The sequence below is a fragment of the Salvia miltiorrhiza genome, chromosome 5 (genome assembly GCF_028751815.1).
Source record: "Salvia miltiorrhiza cultivar Shanhuang (shh) chromosome 5, IMPLAD_Smil_shh, whole genome shotgun sequence".
Classification (NCBI taxonomy): Eukaryota; Viridiplantae; Streptophyta; class Magnoliopsida; order Lamiales; family Lamiaceae; genus Salvia; species Salvia miltiorrhiza.
In genome coordinates, this window is record NC_080391.1 from 29,534,754 (window position 1) to 29,551,691 (window position 16,938).

The 16,938-nt window shown below is 33.4% G+C and overlaps 2 long non-coding RNA genes across 2 annotated transcripts; both read left to right on the forward strand.

The window, feature by feature from the left end:
- Positions 1 to 425: 425 nt before the first annotated feature.
- LOC131026409 (uncharacterized) lies at positions 426 to 3,309 on the forward strand. The gene is made up of 4 exons (XR_009102288.1): positions 426 to 508; positions 589 to 627; positions 2,333 to 2,412; positions 3,009 to 3,309. It is a non-coding gene; the product is annotated as an uncharacterized LOC131026409 (long non-coding RNA).
- Positions 3,310 to 10,099: 6,790 nt separating this feature from the next.
- LOC131026414 (uncharacterized) lies at positions 10,100 to 12,631 on the forward strand. The gene is made up of 3 exons (XR_009102292.1): positions 10,100 to 10,286; positions 10,367 to 10,405; positions 12,111 to 12,631. It is a non-coding gene; the product is annotated as an uncharacterized LOC131026414 (long non-coding RNA).
- Positions 12,632 to 16,938: the final 4,307 nt, after the last annotated feature.

Genomic DNA, 16,938 nt, shown 5'->3' on the forward strand with positions numbered 1-16,938 from the left:
TATAAAAATATAAATATATTATAAATATTCGAATATTTTTGAATATCGAATCGATTATCGTAATTCTTGAATTGTAATACCCCGTTTCCCTGAGTTAAATTTAGAATTTATTTTCGAAATTTAGAAGTAAGATGATTCACGCCGGATATAAAGAAAATGAATTTATTTTAATTCCAACGAACGATTTGCAAAATCCTTTTTGTAAATGTCAGTCATTTAAATTCTTATGCATTTCATATTTTTTTTAAATTGAGCATTTAGTATCTACACGAGCTATTTATTTAAGCAAACACTGAAAAATTATTACAGTTTTCATAGTACAACCCGGAAGGCTTTTTATTTTATTTTACTTTCCTTCACCTACTCTTCCACACCCACCTACTTCCTCCACCTTTCCTCCCACTTTCAGCTACTCCCACCCAACTACTCCTCAAAATAAGCACAAAGTAGAGATCAATCACCACTTCCTTTCTCTCCTCAAGTCACGCTGCTTTCGATCAAGAAGGGGGTAAGGATTTAATGTTCCTCCTTTCACAAACTGTTTCACCTCATCCACTACTAATGTGTTGGTGATTACTTATTCTGCAGAAACAACAAATTCACAATATACATCCCTCATATCTCAAGGTTTTTCCTATACTGAGAATCTATATTTCAATGTTCCATTATCATTATATTTTTTTTTATGATCCATACAAACACATCAAGAGAGCCATAGCACACACTCATTTTATTTCGGCAAGTATTACAGTTACAATAGAAATTTCATATATGTTTTTGATAAAAAAAAGAACAGAAGAATACACACGCACACATGATGATATATTTTCTAAGCTATTACATTTACAAGGTTTGATTTTTGCTAAGGAAATGAGAAATGAATGATGAAAGAACAGATTTCTAAACAAAACCCTAACTTTGCTATACTTGTGAATCTGGACTGAATATGAGGCTTGAACCCCTGTTTTGTATGTGTGAGTCGAGAGAGGGAGAGGGCAGCCATGGTGACTCTTCGTCGCCGGCGGTTGACGGACGGCGACGGAGCCGCGGTGGTTTCCGGTCTGTCAAAGAGGGGAAAGGAGATGAGTATTTCAGTTTTTAATAAAAAAAAAAAAGGGAAAAAGATGAGGGAAGAAAAAAAGAGAATAGGGAATTAGGGCTTACCTTAAGCTGCCGGATGACGGAAGCGGCGCCGGTCGTGGTGGCTCCAGCCTTCGGCTGGAGAAGATGAACCAGGCGCGGCGGCGACGTGGAGGCTGTTTCCGCCGGGTTAGGTAAGACAGAGGGCGAGAGATATGAGGCGAGGTGATGGCTTGTCGCTGCCACTTCGCCGGAGCGCGAGAGGTTTGAAGAGAGTCGAGGGAGATAGAGGGCGCCGGTGACAGCCGCCTCATCTGCTGCTGCTGTCGGCGGTGGCGTGGTGGCCGCGATGCCGATGGATGGCGGCGGCTTCTCGCCAGAGAGAGAGTGGAGAGTTCAGCGCAGCGGAAGTGTGGTGGGCGTGTCCTGTACTCACGGTCAGAGAGAGACGAGGGAGGCGGCGGCGCCTCGCCGTCGCCAAGGTGAAGGCCGGTGCCGGGTTCTGTGAGTGAAGGGAAACGAGGGAGGTGATGATGTGAGGGCGGCGGCCGTGATTGATCGCGGCGCTCTTCGCCGGAGAAGAGGGCGGCGCCGCACCAACCCCTGGTGTGTGCGTCAGTGTGTGTGTGCGTGTCATCTGAGTGTGTGTGTGCGTGAAATTAAGAGAGGGAGGAGAAAGGTAATAGGGTTTGGGTTTTGGGCCCGGATTGTTGGGCTTTTGGTTTGGGACTTGGCTTTATTTCAGTTGGACCTTTTATTTCAAAAGAGTTGGGCCCGATTTATTTATAATAAACTTGGGCTGCCCTTGTATTTTGGGCTACGAAATTTTATAAAAATGGGAGAGTGTCTTTGATTTAATTATTTTAAATGGGCTACCAATATTTATTAATTAGACTTATAATATAGTTTGATTAATTATTTTAAAAAAAATATATATTTGTATAATAATATAATATTATTTTTATTATGTGCATATTTTAAGAAAGTACTTATTATATGTTTTAAGCATGACATGAAATTGCATTTGCATTATGCAATAGAAAGTTTTATGATTTAATTGGATTTATTTATAAATTCAATTATTAAAAGAAAATCTAGTAAGGATATTGTTGGTGTCCTTAGCTCAAGAATTAGTTTTCAATTTTTATTATTAAATTTGAAAACCCGGCGTGATGAATCAAGTATGTTTAGTACATCCACTAAGACTTTAAGTTAGCTTCACGAGACCTATTAAGAATAGAATTTCTTGTAGGCTTTATGAACCAAGGAGATTAGCGCTGCTTTCCCAAGACGAGTTTATGTGATTATAATCTTCAGGCTTTGCCTATCCAGGTGGGCATTACTTTTACTATACGTATATAGAGATCCCCTGCGTGTCGTAGGCCTCTTATACGAATATATGCATGAGATGATTTTAACTGTTAATTTCATATTATTATTATGCCCAAATGATAAATGACTCTTATGAAATGAAAATGAAATGTTTATGAAATGAAATGAAATGTTTATGAAATGATTGACTGCCAAAAATGTTTATGTTTTTATATGTATCCTATCTGTGTTGGTTCGCCAACTTTAAAGGAAATCCAATTGGGATCCTATGCTAGACAAAGGTCGCTAGCTAGGGTTAACGTGTACACTTATGGAGACCGCGAGTCGCTTGCGACCGGTCTTGGCGTCCGTGGTAAGGAGGCCTCCTTCCCGGCGCGTGACAGAAAGGAACAGATATGGATCATATGAAGGAAAATGATCGGCCGATCGACTTTATGAAAATGAAAGAAATATTTTAGTAAGCGCAGGTCATTTAAGAAAACCCCTGTGTGTTACTGTTATGGCAGTTCAATTTATATATGTATGCATGTTGTATTTTCGGCTATGCCCACTGAGTATTTTTATACTCAGCCCTGCATGTATTTCTAAATGTGCAGGTTGAGCAGTTGATGGAATGGAATGATGTTGAGCGGGTGTTCCTTTGACATTTCAAGAAATGTAACCTTGAGTATACATCTTCATATGTATATCTCACACGTTTTCCGCTGCAAAACACTTTGATTAGGATAACTCTATGTTATGAAGTTGTTACACGTGTTATTGGGTAAACCACCTTAATCAGTTCTCTTTTATGTGTATGTTTTATAAGTATCCAAATGATCATATATGATCCTAGCCTTTTTATCTATAAGTGATATTTTCATATACTTTAATGTTAAGTAATTGTCCATTTCCATTTCTTATTGTTCACCCCAAGTCATAACCCCTGTTAACCCGTCATTGGGATAGTGGGCTGTGACAGAGTGGTATCAGAGCGGTTCGTTCGCTCTGGCCCTAGAAACCTTATTCTAAAGAGTCGAGTCTAGTTTGAATCTTTAGACTTACACGGGTTCATATGGCACCGCTCAACACTCCATTGCATCGTGCTCAATCAAGGAAAGAAGGTAACTGCAGTTTCAACGTTTTAAAGATGTTAATGTTCTAAAATGCTTCATGAATATGTTTATGTGAAGAGCAGGTTATGATGAAATGTTGAATGTTTTGCCTTTCATGGCATATTTTCGCAATCTATGATGTTATGATCAGACGAATGATAGAAAATTGACATATGTTTTTCCGGAGAACATAGATTGCTATAAGTTGCATGATCACAATTTTAAAAGAACATAGACTACTAGATTAGTAGGATATCTCTACAATTTAGATTCTTAAGGTGATGAGGTAGAAGAATGAAAGAGAACTTAGAGCATTTCAGCTCCCTTAAGAAAATGATGGTTCTTTTGAACTACAAAGACGAATGAAAAGATATGTACGAGGTAAAGGAAAAGCACATAATGACGATACAAGACAAATTCAAGGTAAACGTTGCATCAAAGGTTGAACCATAGTCTCTACGTTCAAATGTTCAAGTACGACGGAATATCAAATCGACTTTTGCTATAGGATAGATTTTATGAATATAGTATTTTGCCTGTGTACGTATGTCTGTGTGTATATGTCTTAAGAGAGGTTTGGGGTTTGAGATCAATAGGATAGGGAACCTTAAGATAAGTTTAATTGTCATAATGAACTTATGTTTTGTTATGTATAGTATGTTCATGGCCCTTCAAGTTCGGGACGATGTTTCTCGTGTGACTGGGAGGTGATGATGTTGGACCTGGCCAGTCCACATGATCCAAATCTCAGTAGACGTCTTTTGGGTTGAAAACCCATGTGTTTCAACTTTCGGTTGAAAAGCCAGATGGGTTCATACTCGAGGTCATTTTGTTCGACCTAGTAGTTAATCATTTCATACCCTATGGTCATTCTTTTGATTCTCTTGAACAATTTCTACAACACCTTATTTTGATGTTGTGTTGAGTTTGAGCCTTGCAACTCGTGAGTTGTCAGAATAGATCCCCTTGTTTGATAAGACCTAGAAATGTTAGTCTACCGATGTAGTATACTACCCAAACTATGACTTCGTATAATTGTGTCTCATTGTAATTAGTTGAGATTAGTCTTTGTCCTATAAATGATATCGACCACTCATTATGATAGAAATTCAGAGTTCAAGCTAAGACCGTTATATAGTGTTCGAGTACGAGGACTTAAGTTAATTGGTCTATGATAGTTTTAAAATAGATTCATAGGAAAGTGTTATGCATGTGATAGGTAACAAGAAATGGGTTGATGACCATTTTGGTCTTTGGAAAATAGGATACTCCGTAGATGAGCCCTAGGAATGAGGTAGGAGTAATGAACTGCCGCAAAAGGACGAGGGAACTTATTCTCAAGTAAATTTCGTGTAGATAAATTGGAATTGAGAATCCAATTGATATGAGGAGAGACCCGAATCTATTCTAGATCGGAAAGTTAAAGTACTAAGGAATAAGTCGATACCCTTAGTAATAGTTCTTTGGAAGCACCATCATCAAGAAGAGGCGACATGGGAACTCGAGTTTAGCATGAAGGAGAAGTACCCAGAATTATTTTCATGTGGTACAAATTTCGAACGAAATTTCTTTTAAGGAGGATAGTATGTCATACCTTGACTTTTAATTCCTGATTAAGGGCTTAATTATTAATAATTAGGGATTCGGCATCCATTTATAATAAAAAAAAACTGGTTTGATTTATCTGATGTGATTTAATCATTATATATGTGTTTTAATGTGCTTAGTTAAAGGAAAATTTTTATAAATGTGGTGCATAAGTTTTAATTGGTGAGTTAAGTGTATTTATATGAGCCACATGAATTTTAAATTATGCATGAAGTCATGAATTTTATCTAAATTTGATAGTACATGTAACACCCCGTACTTTTCCCTATGTTGTGAGATAGTGTCTTAACACTATTGAGAATACTGAGATGTCAGAGAGATTGACTGTCCTATTAAGAAAATAGGAATAATGAGTTGGAAATAGAGTCGAGAAAGAAAGAGTGAAAAACCTTAAAAAAAAAAAAAAAAAAAATCGGTCAGAGAGACGTCTAGTTTGTCTGTGTTTGCCGACTGCTTTGACGTGATATTATGTGAAATTACGTGACTGATTGATTATGTGAGTTTTGTTACGTATGTCATTGTGAGCAAATTATTATGATTTTTATTTGATGACTTTAGCACTTGGAATTTTAATTAAGTTTTCAAAGCAAGTGCAGTTTATTTTTACCGAGAAATCAAAGAATGCCGGTTTAAAAAAAAAAATTTCAAACAAAATATTTTCAAATTATTTTTTTTCTATGATGAGGAATATTATAATTGAGTGAGTGCACTACTATTAGTGCCATATTTATTTTAAATATTGGTCACAAGAGTTTTGTGTCATAGCATTGCATTAATTAGTAATTAGTCTTTTATGATTTTATTAATGTAGCTTAACACATGATTTATTCTAGACTACACAACCTTACACACACATGATTATTTTAATTTAATAAGCATGTGATTAATTTCCTTAGCCTTACTTGAAGTGGACGTGTGGTATGAAGATGAAGGGAAGGGATTAGTGTGTAGGTTTAGGGGGGACAAGTATTAAATGGTGAATAGTGTTTGGTCTCCAATCATCCTTCCTAAGCAAGACAAATTCACTTCATTTTCCTCATTTTCTTCACCATTCGGCCACTCTCAATTTCTCTCCCTCTCTTCCGATGTTGCTCCAAAAGATCACCATAGATGAATCACCAAAGCTTCCAAGTTCACATCAAGATCAAATCCTCCACCAAATCAACATAAACACCTTTCAATTCTTGAAGATTTCAAGAGGACCGTGGGGTTTGGTTTGAAGAGTGAGAAAGGAAAACTTTGATCTTTGTTTAATCTTGGGTAAGTGATTCTTATTTTTATAGATCTAGATTGTATGATGTTATATGTGAGTATATGATCATGATTGAGAAAGAAAATCACCCCTCCCTTGTTCTTAACCTTTATTTGGGGTGAAAAATGAGGTATATGTGGTGTTTGTTGATGATTGATGTGTGTTGTGAAAGTATATGCTTTGAGATGTGAAAGTCGATTGAGTTTAGTTTACCCAAAAATTTGGAATTGGTGAGTTGGTGTATTAAATGATGAATTGATGATGAGAATGAGTCTATGTGATGTCTATGATGATGATTGACGGAGTAAATTGATTATTTGATGTCAATTGATGAATTTGAGGTGAGTTAGTTTAATAACATTTGGGATATGTGTATCTATGCCCTAAATTGTAATTGATGGATTATATGTGAGTTTAAATGGTTAAAATTGATGGATCTATGATTCGATTAAAGATTCATGTGTGTTATAAAATTTCAAAGAGTTTAGTTTAATAAAAATTAGGACTTTTTGCCTATGTGTTATTTAAGTGATTTTGGTTTATGATATATGTAATTGAGAATGATATTAGTGTCTAATTATGTTTGACTAGGTCTTTTGTTGGCTAAATAAAATTTTGACTTAGTTTAGTTTATATGAGTTTTCGAGTTTTCATATATTGAGAGGTTCTCCTACTTTCGTTTTCTTTTTATATACAACCTATTTTAATAATATATTGAGAGGTTGATGATTGGTAATGGGGTCTAATTGCTTTATGATCATTATGTGAACGCTTGTCATGCTTTTATTAAGAGTTTACGTTGATACGTGAGTTTTCATTAAAGTTTAGTTTGCTAAAATTTGGGAAGTTTTTATTGATGATGAGATTTGATGAATTGATGTCTTATATGTGCTATTAAATGGCTCAATTTGATTAATCTAAGGTTGGATTAATGATTTATGCATGTTTTTAAATTTTCAAAAAGTTTAGTTAGATATAAAATAGGGCTTTTTGATTTATGTGCTAATTATTTGAATTGGCTAAGGATAATTGATAATAAGCATGATAGTAATGATAGTTAAAGGTTAATTTCGCTAATTGTTGATTATATGTGAAATTGCTTGAGTTTAAATTACTAGGATTTGGGTATTTTTGAATTATGAGATCAATGTTTGGATTAATGATGTCTATATGCTAATTGGACTTTATAAAGGACTATGGCATGATTAAATTGAGAATTTTGAATGAAATGAAAAGTGTTAGTTTGAGGAATAAGATGACATACATGTGTATCTATATGTGTATAATGAGTTATATGATGAATGAGATCATGTTTGAATAATTGAGTAATTTTGTGCATGAAAATGAAAAGAGAATTTTAATGATGCGTTCATTGAAACGTTTTACTAGAGATTTGAGGTTATGATGTAAGAAGAGAGTCAAGATTTGAGTATGATGAGTATTATAATGTGCCTGAATGTTTGTGAGTGTTATATGTGTTTAAAATGAGCTTTGATGAGTTTCCTTGAAGGAATGTTGAGTTGAGTATTTTAAGAGTTTAAGATGAGATTTTGGTGAATTTCGTAGGCCTACTGACCTACTGTGATCGACGGTTTTTAAATGTCAAAAAGCTTTGAAAATTTTATACCAAGTCTCTACATGAGTCTTGAGAACATCGGTAAAATTTCAAGTCATTTGGACTTCATTTACTATTTTTCTAAAATACAAAACCGAAACTGCATATTATTACCGAGAGTTTCAGAGAGCAGGGGAAAGAGTCATTCATTTCAGTAGCTTCCTGTGTGCTCTAGCTTTCCAAAATTTTATGGTATTAACCTTATTGTGTTAGCTAGATATCCACAAATTGTGAGCCCAGTTTGACAACATTTACTATTTTTTCAAAAATCCAAGTTTTCGATTGCTCAAAACTGCCGAATATGGTAGACTGTAGTAAAACAGTCATATCTCCTACAATACTTGGAGTTTTTTTTTACTCTACTTTTTTTTATATGAAAATAGAATCGAAGACCTTTCTTTTGGTATGAGTCTCGAGTCCAGGAGATGTCGGAGTAAGAACAGGTTAGATTTTGAAGTTGAGTCAGTGTAAAAACAGAGCATGTTTTGATAATGTTTGATTGTGTTTTCTTATGTGCCTTATGTGATTGTGTTGTCTATGTGTTGAATGAGATTAGACGAGCCTTATATGAGAGATAAATCGAGACTTAGTACCATGATTTTCTTGAAACCTATCCTTGAACTTAATGATTTGAGATGAGTGGAGAGTTTATATAGAGATGAGTAAAGAGATAGAATATGAGATAGAGCATGAGTTAAGGCTTTATGAGTATGGATTTTAAAAGGATTAAAATGTTTTAAATCAATTTTTTTTATGGAGTTTAAAATGCTTATTTAAGTCATTTATAAATGAATAATGAGAAATGCGTAAAGGAGTTCGTAAATGAATTGCGGCATGAGATTTTCAATTCCCTAGTAAACTAGGGAGATATTATGAAGGAAAAAGCAATGAACGAGACTCTCACCATCGAGTCACTACAACAATTGGAGAAGGAAAAAGTTCACGCACAAACAAGATATGTACACCACCTCAAGATGGAGGTAAAGAAAAAAGGAAATGGAAGGAAAGCACTAGAACTAAACTTAAGGTATAACCCAACCCCAAGGCTAGTAGGCTCAAGGTAAGAGAGTGAATGCTTTGGCTAAAGTGCCAGAAGCTACAGCAAGAATAAAAGTTGGAACGCCACCACAATGGAAACTTAGAAATCCCCATTAAATAATCATTTGGAAATGAGAAAATGAGTTTACATGGCAGAAGGAGTGCCATTAATCTTTAAGTGAAAGTTACCAAGATGATGAGAAAAGTTTGATATTAGAATTCCTAGTCAAATCTGAGAAGGTGACTTAGGACGAAGGAAACAATTAAGGTAGTTCACCACTTTACTAAGATGAAGTGGGTGAAAGAATGTTGTTAGGTCCTGAACTGGTCCAACAGATGATTGAGAAAGTCGACCACATCAAGCAAAGAATCAAAGAAACTCAAGATAGACAAAAGTCTTACGCCGATAAACGCCGATCAGAATTAGAATTTAATGTTGGGAATCGAGTTTTCCTCAAATCTCTCCCTCAAAGGGAGTTATACGTTTCAGAAAGAGGGACAAGTTACGACCCCGTTATATAAGACCTTTTGAGACCCTACAAGCATTGTGGATGTATACAATACGTATAGCACCTCGCAATTAAGAAAGCATGTGATTAAACAAGATAAAGTAGTCCTAGCCAGGACCTAAGTTGTGATGAGAAATCAGTCCAGATACTTGATCGCAAGATTCAAGTTTTACGAGGCAATAATATTGTTCTCGTCATGTAGTGGAACCATCACAGGATGAAAAATGCCACAAAAGAGATGAATGAAACGAATGACTAGTATCACAAGATAGAATACCAGATATGCAATTCCGAGGACGGAATTTTTATAAGGAGGGAGGAATGTAATACCCCGTTTCCCTGAGTTAAATTTAGAATTTATTTTCGAAATTTAGAAGTAAGATGATTCACGCCGGATATAAAGAAAATGAATTTATTTTAATTCCAACGAACGATTTGCAAAATCCTTTTTGTAAATGTCAGTCATTTAAATTCTTATGCATTTCATATTTTTTTTAAATTGAGCATTTAGTATCTACACGAGCTATTTATTTAAGCAAACACTGAAAAATTATTACAGTTTTCATAGTACAACCCGGAAGGCTTTTTATTTTATTTTACTTTCCTTCACCTACTCTTCCACACCCACCTACTTCCTCCACCTTTCCTCCCACTTTCAGCTACTCCCACCCAACTACTCCTCAAAATAAGCACAAAGTAGAGATCAATCACCACTTCCTTTCTCTCCTCAAGTCACGCTGCTTTCGATCAAGAAGGGGGTAAGGATTTAATGTTCCTCCTTTCACAAACTGTTTCACCTCATCCACTACTAATGTGTTGGTGATTACTTATTCTGCAGAAACAACAAATTCACAATATACATCCCTCATATCTCAAGGTTTTTCCTATACTGAGAATCTATATTTCAATGTTCCATTATCATTATATTTTTTTTTATGATCCATACAAACACATCAAGAGAGCCATAGCACACACTCATTTTATTTCGGCAAGTATTACAGTTACAATAGAAATTTCATATATGTTTTTGATAAAAAAAAGAACAGAAGAATACACACGCACACATGATGATATATTTTCTAAGCTATTACATTTACAAGGTTTGATTTTTGCTAAGGAAATGAGAAATGAATGATGAAAGAACATATTTCTAAACAAAACCCTAACTTTGCTATACTTGTGAATCTGGACTGAATATGAGGCTTGAACCCCTGTTTTGTATGTGTGAGTCGAGAGAGGGAGAGGGCAGCCATGGTGACTCTTCGTCGCCGGCGGTTGACGGACGGCGACGGAGCCGCGGTGGTTTCCGGTCTGCCAAAGAGGGGAAAGGAGATGAGTATTTCAGTTTTTAATAAAAAAAAAGGGAAAAAGATGAGGGAAGAAAAAAAGAGAATAGGGAATTAGGGCTTACCTTAAGCTGCCGGATGACGGAAGCGACGCCGGTCGTGGTGGCTCCAGCCTTCGGCTGGAGAAGATGAACCAGGCGCGGCGGCGACGTGGAGGCTGTTTCCGCCGGGTTAGGTAAGACAGAGGGCGAGAGATATGAGGCGAGGTGATGGCTTGTCGCTGCCACTTCGCCGGAGCGCGAGAGGTTTGAAGAGAGTCGAGGGAGATAGAGGGCGCCGGTGACAGCCGCCTCATCTGCTGCTGCTGTCGGCGGTGGCGTGGTGGCCACGATGCCGATGGATGGCGGCGGCTTCTCGCCAGAGAGAGAGTGGAGAGTTCAGCGCAGCGGAAGTGTGGTGGGCGTGTCCTGTACTCACGGTCAGAGAGAGAGACGAGGGAGGCGGCGGCGCCTCGCCGTCGCCAAGGTGAGGGCCGGTGCCGGGTTCTGTGAGTGAAGGGAAACGAGGGAGGTGATGATGTGAGGGCGGCGGCCGTGATTGATCGCGGCGCTCTTCGCCGGAGAAGAGGGCGGCGCCGCACCAACCCCTGGTGTGTGCGTCAGTGTGTGTGTGCGTGTCATCTGAGTGTGTGTGTGCGTGAAATTAAGAGAGGGAGGAGAAAGGTAATAGGGTTTGGGTTTTGGGCCCGGATTGTTGGGCTTTTGGTTTGGGACTTGGCTTTATTTCAGTTGGACCTTTTATTTCAAAAGAGTTGGGCCCGATTTATTTATAATAAACTTGGGCTGCCCTTGTATTTTGGGCTACGAAATTTTATAAAAATGGGAGAGTGTCTTTGATTTAATTATTTTAAATGGGCTACCAATATTTATTAATTAGACTTATAATATAGTTTGATTAATTATTTTAAAAAAATATATATATTTGTATAATAATATAATATTATTTTTATTATGTGCATATTTTAAGAAAGTACTTATTATATGTTTTAAGCATGACATGAAATTGCATTTGCATTATGCAATAGAAAGTTTTATGATTTAATTGGATTTATTTATAAATTCAATTATTAAAAGAAAATCTAGTAAGGATATTGTTGGTGTCCTTAGCTCAAGAATTAGTTTTCAATTTTTATTATTAAATTTGAAAACCCGGCGTGATGAATCAAGTATGTTTAGTACATCCACTAAGACTTTAAGTTAGCTTCACGAGACCTATTAAGAATAGAATTTCTTGTAGGCTTTATGAACCAAGGAGATTAGCGCTGCTTTCCCAAGACGAGTTTATGTGATTATAATCTTCAGGCTTTGCCTATCCAGGTGGGCATTACTTTTACTATACGTATATAGAGATCCCCTGCGTGTCGTAGGCCTCTTATACGAATATATGCATGAGATGATTTTAACTGTTAATTTCATATTATTATTATGCCCAAATGATAAATGACTCTTATGAAATGAAAATGAAATGTTTATGAAATGAAATGAAATGTTTATGAAATGATTGACTGCCAAAAATGTTTATGTTTTTATATGTATCCTATCTGTGTTGGTTCGCCAACTTTAAAGGAAATCCAATTGGGATCCTATGCTAGACAAAGGTCGCTAGCTAGGGTTAACGTGTACACTTATGGAGACCGCGAGTCGCTTGCGACCGGTCTTGGCGTCCGTGGTAAGGAGGCCTCCTTCCCGGCGCGTGACAGAAAGGAACAGATATGGATCATATGAAGGAAAATGATCGGCCGATCGACTTTATGAAAATGAAAGAAATATTTTAGTAAGCGCAGGTCATTTAAGAAAACCCCTGTGTGTTACTGTTATGGCAGTTCAATTTATATATGTATGCATGTTGTATTTTCGGCTATGCCCACTGAGTATTTTTATACTCAGCCCTGCATGTATTTCTAAATGTGCAGGTTGAGCAGTTGATGGAATGGAATGATGTTGAGCGGGTGTTCCTTTGACATTTCAAGAAATGTAACCTTGAGTATACATCTTCATATGTATATCTCACACGTTTTCCGCTGCAAAACACTTTGATTAGGATAACTCTATGTTATGAAGTTGTTACACGTGTTATTGGGTAAACCACCTTAATCAGTTCTCTTTTATGTGTATGTTTTATAAGTATCCAAATGATCATATATGATCCTAGCCTTTTTATCTATAAGTGATATTTTCATATACTTTAATGTTAAGTAATTGTCCATTTCCATTTCTTATTGTTCACCCCAAGTCATAACCCCTGTTAACCCGTCATTGGGATAGTGGGCTGTGACATGAATCGTATTAGGGATTAAACGAATCGAATATCGTAATTCTCAAATCGTATTAGGGATGTAAACGAATCGAATCGAATATCATTTCAATTCATTTTCGTAATAATAATTGTAAATTCGAATCAATATTCGAATATCTTTCGAATCTTATTTACTATTCGTATTCGATTCGTAAACTGATTCGCGAATACTCAAACCGAATCGAATATTCATTTCAATTTTTAACAAGTAGTATAATTTAAACAATATAAAGTGAATATTTAATTCAAAAATTCCTACAATTTTATTAGACTTCCTACTATTTGATTCGAATCGAATATTTTCAATTCGCGATTTTGATTGAGAAATTATAAATATTCGAATATTTTCAAATATCGAATCGAATATCGTAATTCTCGAATCGTATTAGGGATGTAAACGAATCGAATATCGTAATTCTCGAATTGTATTAGAGATGTAAACGAATCGAATCGAATATCATAGGATTAGATTCATTTCCGTAAAAAGAATTGTATGTTCGAATCAGTATTCGAATATCTTTCGAATCTTATTTACTATTAGTATTTGATTCGTAAACTGATTCGTGAATACTCGAGCCGAATTGAATATTCATTTAAATTTTTTACATGTATATTTTAAACAATATAAATTGAATATTTAATACGAAAATTCCTACAATTTTATTAGACTTCCTACTATTTAATTCGAATCGAATATATTCAATTCACAATTTTGATTGAGAAAATTTATAAAATATAAAATATTTCAAATAAAACACTTTTATTTCAATTATATATCGGAATCAAAGTCTTTTCAAAGCTTTGATTATTATTATTATTATTATTATTATTATTATTATTATTATTATTATTATTATTATTATTATTATTATTATTATTATTATTATTATTATTATTTAAATTAGTTTTTTTATTTATCTTACTTTATATCAATTTTATTTTTTATTTATAAAAATATAAATATATTATAAATATTCGAATATTTTCTAATATCGAATCGAATATCGTAATTCTTGAATCGTATTAGGGATTAAATGAATCGAATATCGTAATTCTCAAACCGTATTAGGGATGTAAACGAATCGAATCGAATATCATTTCGATTCATTTTCGTAATAATAATTGTAAATTCGAATCAATATTCGAATCTTATTTACTATTCGTATTCGATTTGTGAACTGATTCGCGAATACTCGAACCGAATTGAATATTCATTTCAATTTTTTACAAGTGTATTTTAAACAATATAAATTGAATATTTAATTCAAAAATTCCTACAATTTTACTAGACTTCCTACTATTTGATTCGAAATTAGTATATTCAATTCGCGATTTTGATTGAGAAATTATAAATATTCGAATATTTTCAAATATCGAAATATCGAATCGAATATCGTAATTCTCGAATCGTATTAGGGATGAAAACGAATCGAATATCGTAATTCTCGAATTGTATTAGAGATGTAAACGAATCGAATCGAATATCATAGGATTAGATTCATTTCCGTAAGAAGAATTGTATATTCGAATCAGTATTCGAATATCTTTCGAATCTTATTTACTATTCGTATTCGATTCGCAAACTGATTCGCGAATACTCGAATCGAATCGAATATTCATTTCAATTTTTTACAAGTGTATTTTAAACAATACAAATTGATTATTTAATACGAAAATTCCTACAATTTTTTTAGACTTCCTACTATTTGATTCGAATCGAATATATTCAATTCGCGATTTTGATTGAGAAATTATAAATATTCGAATATTTTCAAATATCGAATCGAATATCGTAATTCTCGAATCGTATTAGGGATGAAAACGAATCGAATATCGTAATTCTCGAATTGTATTAGAGATATAAACGAATCGAATCGAATATCATAGGATTAGATTCATTTCCGTAAAAAGAATTGTATATTCAAATCAGTATTCGAATATCTTTCGAATCTTATTTACTATTCGTATTCGATTTGTAAACTTATTCGTGAATACTCGAACCGAATTGAATATTCATTTAAATTTTTTGAATGTATATTTTAAACAATATAAATTGAATTTTTAATACGAAAATTCCTACAATTTTATTAGACTTCGTACTATTTATTTCGAATCGAATATATTCAATTCACAATTTTGATTGAGAAAATTTATAAAATATAAAATATTTCAAATAAAACACTTTTGTTTCAATTATATATCGGAATCAAAGTCTTTTCAAAGCTATGATTATTATTATTATTATTATTATTATTATTATTATTATTATTATTATTATTATTATTATTAATATTATTATTATTATTATTATTATTATTTATTTTTATTTAAATTAGTTTTTTTATTTATCTTACTTTATATCAATTTTATTTTTTATTTATAAAAATATAAATATATTATAAATATTCGAATATTTTCTAATATCGAATCGAATATCGTAATTCTTGAATCGTATTAGGGATTAAACGAATCGAATATCGTAATTCTCAAACCGTATTAGGGATGTAAACGAATCGAATCGAATATCATTTCGATTCATTTTCGTAATAATAATTGTAAATTCGAATCAATATTCGAATCTTATTTACTATTCGTATTCGATTTGTGAACTGATTCGCGAATACTCGAACCGAATTGAATATTCATTTCAATTTTTTACAAGTGTATTTTAAACAATATAAATTGAATATTTAATTCAAAAATTCCTACAATTTTACTAGACTTCCTACTATTTCATTCGAAATTAGTATATTCAATTCGCGATTTTGATTGAGAAATTATAAATATTCGAATATTTTCAAATATCGAAATATCGAATCGAATATCGTAATTCTCGAATCGTATTAGGGATGAAAACGAATCGAATATCGTAATTCTCGAATTGTATTAGAGATGTAAACGAATCGAATCGAATATCATAGGATTAGATTCATTTCCGTAAGAAGAATTAATGTATATTCGAATCCGTATTCGAATATCTTTCGAATCTTATTTACTATTCGTATTCGATTCGCAAACTGATTCGCGAATACTCGAATCGAATCGAATATTCATTTCAATTTTTTACAAGTGTATTTTAAACAATATAAATTGAATATTTAATACGAAAATTCCTACAATTTTTTTAGACTTCCTACTATTTGATTCGAATCGAATATATTCAATTCGCGATTTTGATTGAGAAATTATAAATATTCGAATATTTTCAAATATCGAATCGAATATCGTAATTCTCGAATCGTATTAGGGATGAAAACGAATCGAATATCGTAATTCTCGAATTGTATTAGAGATATAAACGAATCGAATCGAATATCATAGGATTAGATTCATTTCCGTAAAAAGAATTGTATATTCAAATCAGTATTCGAATATCTTTCGAATCTTATTTACTATTCGTATTCGATTTGTAAACTTATTCGTGAATACTCGAACCGAATTGAATATTCATTTAAATTTTTTGAATGTATATTTTAAACAATATAAATTGAATTTTTAATACGAAAATTCCTACAATTTTATTAGACTTCGTACTATTTATTTCGAATCGAATATATTCAATTCACAATTTTGATTGAGAAAATTTATAAAATATAAAATATTTCAAATAAAACACTTTTTTTTCAATTATATATCGGAATCAAAGTCTTTTCAAAGCTATGATTATTATTATTATTATTATTATTATTATTATTATTATTATTATTATTATTATTATTATTATTATTATTATTATTATTATTATTATTATTATTATTATTATTATTAT